This window comes from Liolophura sinensis, chromosome 10 (genome assembly GCF_032854445.1).
Source record: "Liolophura sinensis isolate JHLJ2023 chromosome 10, CUHK_Ljap_v2, whole genome shotgun sequence".
NCBI classification, from domain to species: domain Eukaryota; kingdom Metazoa; phylum Mollusca; class Polyplacophora; order Chitonida; family Chitonidae; genus Liolophura; species Liolophura sinensis.
In genome coordinates this window covers 26,105,719-26,114,278 of record NC_088304.1, presented here as the reverse complement: position 1 = coordinate 26,114,278, position 8,560 = coordinate 26,105,719, and positions in this window count along the sequence as shown.

The following is an 8,560-nucleotide window of genomic DNA, read 5'->3' as shown; positions in this document are numbered from 1 at the left end:
CAATACCTCTCTTCCAGGGGAGGGGAAATTTTAGAAAATTTACGAGCTAACAATGATGGTGAGACCTAATGTGGTGATGATAGAGTCACGTCCGTCTCAAGCAGGGAGACGCCGCGACAGTAGCGACCCCTAAGCTACCGGCCCCCAAGATCACCGCAGCCGTGACGGGGACAAAGGCCGCATTTATCGCAACTGTTTCAAATTTCCTCGATGTTCACTCAAAACATTTCTCCCGAGGTCACGGGGAATAGGCTCTCATCAGGTTTGCGCTACTCGCCATTGTGCGTTATAGTCGCAAAAGTTTTTCCTCTCATTTCACACCGTCTCTGTTCACAGGTATACACTCTACATTCTAGCTTTGTACAACACTCAAATAGTTCATGGGCCCAGAAATAGATCGTGACTTGTTCGATTCAAATTTTTATATCCCGGACCGAGCACAATTGAAATATTTCTCGGGGGAACAAGATTGTTATATAATATAAGACAGACTTGAAACAGAAAGAAAATGCTGTCTCGCATACTCGAGCCCCGTTAGGTAAAACTGGATTTGCGTTTCACTCAGTACTTTAGCGGCGAAATATCTTTGACTTTTGTATTGATATTACTATCATCACCAGATTTATTAATACGGTACCGAATAATAATAATAATAATTAGTCAAAACTGTAACTTACTAATTCCTCAAATATTTAATTTATGTCTTTTATCCTACTAAAATATTTTGTAACGGTTTTAAAAAAAATTATCTTTCTGAAAACAAGATTTTTTGTAAAAATGTTGTTATCACCAAAAACTTAAGCATTTAATTGATGATATCTTCCATAGATGAATTAAATTAAAATTTTTCAGATTTAAAAGTTTTCTTCAACCCGATTTTCTTATTTATTTATCTCATTGGTGCTTTACGCCGTACTCTAGAATATTTCACTTATAAGACGGTGGACAGCATTATGGTCGGAAGAAACCGGACAGAGCCCGGGGGAAACCCACGACCATCCTCAGGTTGCTGGAAGACCTTTCCACGTACGGCCGGAGAGGAAGCCAGCATGAGCTGAACAAGAACTCACAGCGACTGCACTGGTGGGAAGCTCCTGAACCTCACCAAATTGAGGACGGAGATTGCGTTCGTGGTCATCCGCATTGTGCCAGTTATCATATGCACTATCTGAGTTACATGTAAATACTGTTTCAACAAGAGACTGTCTCTGTTCGTTATCATCAGTATTAATCTGTCTGCCTCGTGGTAAATAAAGATTGCAAAACGATGTAAAGTCATTTGCTCAAATCCAGCTCACAACTGCGACTCTTCATCCGATGTTTAGTCTTTACATGGCCTGGAGAGTGACGAAGATTTTCATCATTGTTAGGATTTTAATGTTGTTTATCGCCATCCCCTAGAATTTTCTCACTCGTATGATGGCAGTCAGTTTTATGGACGGAAGAAACTGGAGTACTCGGGGTAAACCACCGACCTTGGCAAGTTTCGGTGGCATCATATGCTCCTGATGTAGCGTCCATGGCAACATATGCTCCTAACGTAACGCCCATGGCAATATATCCTCCTGGTGTAGCGTCCGTGGCAACTTATGCTCCTGGTGGAACACCCATGGCAGCATATGCTCCTGGTGTAGCACATATAACAACATATGCTCCTGGTGTAGCGTCCATGGCAACATATGCTCCTGGCGTAACACCCATGGCAATATATCCTCCTTCTGTAGCGTCCATGGCAACAGATGCTCCTGATGTAGTGTTCATGGCAACATATGATCCTGGTGTAACGTCTATGGCAACATATGGTGATACATTTCCATGGTAAATACTCGTGAAACAGCGTTACGTCAGCGTCGTGAAACGGGCTTCAGTTTGTGCAAAATAGATCTATTGTTATTTAAAATATTCAGTACCTGAAAAAATATATTTAAAGACATGAATTTGACGCTTACGTTAAAATACAATAAAATTCAATACCGAAAAGAAATCAAGGAACCTCTGCAATTGGTGTAAGTAAGGGATTCACAGTTAGAGCCTGCTGATAACATGTCAACGGTTTGATATTCCCTGCAGAGTTACTTCCCTTATCCGGAATCCTCTATAGTTTTCGATGAAGCACAAGCCCAACGAATTTTAACTGGGTTTCAGCTCTTTCTAAATCCTCTTACATCAATTTCAATGCAAGCGATTACTGCAATTCACTAATTTATAAACCGGAAACGTCAGTTGTCATTACACACTAAATTGTTGTAAAATCAAAGAGAAATATGACTCAGTCTGGAGCAATTGATCTAATTGACAAGCTTTATTTTCCTAAATAATGATACCAGTGGATCATAGGGTACAACCAGTTGATGTACGAATGACTTAGACATCCTCGCACACAAACCAGTCGTGTTGACGATATCTCATAGTCAAGATGGTTTCCGGACTGCTCGTACGTTGTATTCTAGCCATCCCGGTGGCCAACGGCTGCTTTTGACATACCGCTGTCTATAGTGATTTGTATATTTAATAGATATTTCTCATTTTACCGTAAGCAGACTAAGGAATTTTTCACTAACTTGTCCGCGATCAGACTGATGAGAAGTTAGCCTAGAAACTGCTAACGTAGCGCTCAGCATTGGTATAACAATGGAAGTAGAAAAGATCTCCTCTACCTCCATGGCAGATTCTCCTATTTCGTGTTCAGTAGTATGTACTAGTATACGTCACAATCATATGGGAAAGTTCAGCAGTAACTTGCGAAAGGTCGAAGGTTTACTCTTGCCTTAGTGATTACAACCGGACAAAGCTGCTCTTTTGGGTGCTCTTCCACGAAGGATTAATTGGAGGCTTAATTTGCGGTTCCAGTGTATGTGTAAAAATATTGTTATGATGTTAGTCAGAATCGTGTAAATCAATGTATTTTTTTTATCTTTAAAAGCATGTTGTCCCCTTATCAGACTTAGACAGGTCAATCAATGAATTTTTTATAAACATTTTTCAGTACAGTTAATAATTGTATTAATAATTAATAACTGAGGTTTGACTAACTATGTATTAATGTTTTCATTCTCATCCAGCTCCTCCATGCAAGCGGTAATTTTTTGCCATTAACAGTTTTAAGTCTATGGCGATAACTCTTTCGATATAGTAAAAAAAAATAATTTTACAGTTTTAAAGTTACGTAATTTCAATCATATATAAATCAAAAAATCTCTGAGCTAATTTTGTAATTTGTAATTTGCACAGGTTTTGTAGTAGACGCTCTCTAGATGGTGCAGAGTGTTGCACATCTGCACCACTAATGGGGTCCTCCGTGGCCTGCGTGGTGGTTAGCCTGCTAGCGCAGCGCAGTGATCCAGGAGCCTCTCGCCAATGCGATCGCTGTGAGTTCAAGTTCAGGTCATGCTGACTTCCTCTTCGATCATACGTGGAAAGGTCTGGCAGCAGCCTGGGGATAGTCGTATATGTTCCCCCGAGCTCTATCGGGTATCCTTAAATCCATAAAGCTGGCCGCCCTGCTATAAGTGAAATTATTTTTAGTACGGAATAAAACACTAATCAAATAAATAAATAAATAAATAAATTTGAACCAATAACCATTATTTATCAATATTTATGCTTTTCATTCTTTTTCAAAACCAGTATTCCCTTGATCTGGGACCTAGGTACTCTAGGTGTCTTGTTATGTTCGCCGTGAACAGTTTCAGATAAAGGTCTGTCAGAAATATTTCAGTATGGGGTAGTAAAGATATAACAGCGCGCAGCCATTGCGTCATATTATTTGGATGGCATTTCATCAACTCGATGCCTGCGAGTCTTCGGGCAAGCACTCCAATCACACCAAAGTGTACAGTAAGTTCATTTGATTTACATTTATCTAGTTGACGTGGTAATCTGATGACCTTTGTCATTTTTTGCAAGTGGGTATCCTAAAATATTATTCGAAGTATTATCAAATTCAACACTGACCATGTCCAATCAATATGTAATGTTGTTGTTTCATGAATCCTGTATTATATGTATTCGGTTTAAAAATACTTGTTGTCACTCGCAATGCCATATAGTGTACATTTTATCATACTTGGGAACTCTGCTGGAACGTTCTCTTTACGTTCATTTGCTTCCCCACACTCCTGTGTTCTATTTCGCCTACTGTATCTCTCATTGAAACGGCTGTGTATATTGACAGGAAGGTTATTGCCCTTTGCTGTGGTGCTTTGCCAAATCTGTTTTTCCTCTTGTTTTACAAAACCTGATTTTATCGATCCTCGTAGATACTACTGAAAACATACTGTTCACACCCACTGTCACAAAACGCCAGGAATCCATAACAATAGCTTTCGTAACTTTTCTCATAAACGAAGTCCACATATGGCGCTATAAAGTAGTCAACGTCTTTTACAAAACGAAATTACGAGAAATGTGACTTAAGAAGTTTTATGAAAGTGGCTGCTCAATTAAATTTATCCATTCCTTAGACATTTACAGAACTGTCAAAAATACCTTCACATCTCTCTTTGTTCATTCACCATTTTACTACAGTTCTATGTTTTTAGCAAATCTGTTCCTCCAAAAACACTTTATTCGATGAAACTGAAAATCGACTTTATCAGTTATTGTCCACATATTCTCCACTCTCCTTGTTTACTGTCGCTCGTCTTCCTGGGCGTCTGAGTACGTGTAACTCCCCATTTCTGCATTTTCGCGGGCGTGGCCTCCCAGGCTCAGTTGGTTAGCTCGCTAGTGCAGCGTAATGACCCAGGAGTCCCTCACCGATGCGGTCGCTGTGAATTCAAGTCCAGCTCGTGTTGGCTTCCTCTCCGGTCGTACCTGGGAAGGTCCTTCAACAACCTGCGGATAGTCGTGGGTTTCCCCCGGGCTCTGCCCGGTTTCCACCCACCATAATGCTGGCCGTAGTCGTATAAGTGAAATATTCTTGAGGTACGGCGTAAAACACCAATCAGATAATAATTAATAATAATAAATAATAATTTTCGCGGGCAAGCGGGGTGTTATATAGTGAAACTGTGCTCAGCTTTTTACTGAATACAAGTTTTTATTATTAATCATTCATTATGAAAATTCATTCTTACATCCCGAGGGATAAAAAATGTCCCTCGGGGTTTTATTCCTGGTGTTTCATGCAATGTTTTTTTTTTAAAAATTGCGCAGTGAAACAAAAGAAAAGTTTATGGTGTTCCGATAACGTCTAGTGTAAAAACCGATATTGGAAATTAAGTTATGCACATCATTTCCTACCTTTCCTTTACTTACCCTCGCAGCCAGCAAAGCGCTAGATATGCTTGCAGTTCGGTAAGTGCATTATGCTATTAATGTTTAAAAAGGATTTACCGGAGATTTGGGGTAAAAATCCATTTTTGATAATTAAACTAAATTTTCTGTAATTACCAAGAATAGATCAAATTGCGACCCTCTTTAAAAGTTCATTACCGATTTTGAGCGGTTATTCGTGCACAGACGAGACTGAGGTATATTTTGTGAAACGTAATTGTTTAGGCTATAGATTCAAACATAATAGGAAAAATTCGATTTCATTGCTGCACTGATCATCTTAAAGATGTGTTGAAGGGAGAGAAAGCAAGAACGAAATTACATATATTTGACGAAATACTTCTACCAGTGAACTGATATAAGATGTACATGTTGTATAACTTGACGGAGGTTCCGTCATCTGCCAGTTGTTAGGAAGCTCTCCACTTCGTAAAATGGCCGGAGTCTTGTCGATTGGTTTCACAGGATGCCCCAAGGTGAGTTCCGTGTCTGTCTTCACACTTAGCAAGAATTCAAGATGCTTCGTACTGTATACTTCTGATCTGATACTTCTGTGACTTTTTCCAGTTCCTGCACTTCCAGTCACAAATAATATGAAAGGGTTCAGAGTTATCCCCATTGGTTCTACTGAGACAGCATTGTCGAACTTTGTGGAACACTTCCTCTTGTTTCTTGTTAAGTGCCGCAGCAAATTTTGACCTTTCTTTTATGAGATAGCAGCTTGGACAGTGACAAATTTCAAAAGTGCAGCTTTTTTATCCTTACCTTAGTAAACAAATACATAGACTGGATTGCTCAAAACATATTGCCGCTGACCGACTTTTATCGATGTAATCATCAACAATTACAGAAAAGAGAACACGGCCAAAAAAGTTCTTTTTTGTGTGTTGTGCCTCCGAAATAACCTAATGTAGAGAAATACTATTAGAGTAATCCGTGACACTCCATGTCTGCCTCTCACCCTCACTGTAATCTGGTTTTAGTCATTTTGAAATTTAGCCAAATTGAAATTATCGAACGAAGTGGAAATGTTCACTGAATGACCGGTTCCGGTTGCTCTAGTTTAATTGACACATCCCATGGTCTTGTAGGAATCTCTTGTAGGAATCCTTTATTAGAAGGATCATATTATTAAATATGTATGCGACCGTTTACGTCAGTTTTCACCCCTCTTCCTAAATAAATCAGGTTACATTATTTGTTGTATTTACTGTTAAACTCAAATCAATCACTCCGCACGCATATGTTCATCGCCATAGTCATGGATCTCTCGACTATATGACGTCGTGTCTTGCTCCAGCTTTCCACCCACGTGACTTGCCGTCACTGTACTCTGTACTCCCTTTGTCCATGACCGCTGCGTTTCCGCCAGATAATATACAGACAATCTATATATATGGCTGACCTTTTACGTAAACGTGAATCTTTCACATTAACATGACCGACTTTGCCTGTATCCCCGAACCAGATGTATAATGTACGAACACAGTGTACATATCACTATAATGTACCAAGTGCAGGCACAGCAGCTTCCCAGGATGACCGAGGGAGTTCCCAATTTGTGTCGTTATCTCTCTATTTTATTATTGAGATCAAGTTGAAGGACTGGTGTCAATCCTAGTATCGCACAGTGGCTTAGTATCCTCTCCTCAATGCCCCATGAGCCTCTCACCAATGCGGTCGCTGTGAGTTCAAGTCCAGCTCATGCTGCCTTCCACTCCGGCCGTGCGTGGAAAGGTTTGACAGTAACCTGCGGATGGTCGTTTTTTTCCCCCGGGCTCCGCCTGGTTTTCTCTCACCATACTGCTGGCCGCCGTCAAAATATAGTGAAATATTCTTGAGTACGGCGTAAAACACCAATCAAATAAATAAATAAATAGATAAATCTCATCAATGCAATCGTCCACCTCATATTAGCTTTCTCTCCGATCGTAGGCACATTTATTTATTTATTTATTTATTTATTTATTTTATGACGTTTTACGCCGTCCGGGAAGATCTGCAGCAACCCACGGATAGCCGCGGTTTTTCCACAGACTCTGCCCGGTTTCCTCCCACCACATAATGCTGGTCGAGTTAACATAAGTGAAGTAACTTTAAGCGCCTTTAACTCTTTTCATAAAAATTTAAAGAAAAAAATACACGAAAGTATATTTATGTCTATTTAGTGACTTATCATCCCTGTAGACCCCATTTATTAAATAAGTCAACATGAAACATGAAACCCAAAGATACATTAGAAATTTCACTCGCCTCACGTCCGGGTTGACAAAAGACGGCCAAGAAGCCCTAATGTGGGAGTGGTGAGACGGAGGAAGCCAATGGGGTAAGGCGAAGAGGGAAGAAGCCGTTTGGGTCAGTGTTAGAGGGGAGAAGCCCTCAGGTGAGGGTGTGGGTTGAGGTAGAGGAAAGAAAAACTTTGCAGAGATGGAAGAAACCCCCTGGAAAAGTGGGGTAGAGCGAAGAGGGCCATGGGCTTGGGTGGTGGACGGAAGAAACCTTTGGGGTGGGGGTGAAATGAGGGAAATTTTAGGGGATGGAGAGAGAAGGGAGAAGCCATTGGTGTCAGGGCGGACAGGGAAGACGTATATGGGGTAGGGTGGCGGTGAGACGTGAGAAGCTTTTGGAGTGGGCGTAATTAAATTGAATATTTATTCACCAAATGACAGATTATCTCATAGAAGGCGGGAATAAAATCCGAGGGACTGTTCTATCCCAGACTTTTATCCCTAATGATCAGGAAGAAGCCCGTGACTTGGAAGGGACGGGGGAGAGAGAGGGAAGAAACCCGGGAGGGGGGGGGGAGGAACAATCTCACCCAGCCAATTTCCAGACATTGTTCCTTGCTTAAATGTTTCAATAACAAATCAACCGGAACAGACGTCGCACAAGTGACCTATAGTTGCCAAAGTGATATAGGTGAAAACATCAACTGGCAGCTACCGGCCCCGATAGCACAGTTGGTCAGCTTCGGGAGGCGGTAGATCCAATCCTGGGTCGAGTCACACTTAAGATCTTAAAAGACGAAGGTGTAACCTCCTCGCTTGGCGTTCAACGTGAAGGGGATAGTGCAACAGCTAGTTGACCTGTATCAGTATAATGGTTTGGGCAGGTTGGCTTACTTGAATTCGGTAAGCCTGCTCCGTGAAGCAGCACTAGATATAGGAGTAGTAGAAATCCGTCCTGCAACAAGAAGGCACATTGCATGCACTCTAATGACTCCTTCGTCATCATATGGCTAAAAAATTGTTAAGTACGACGTTAAATCCCAAGCACTCACTCA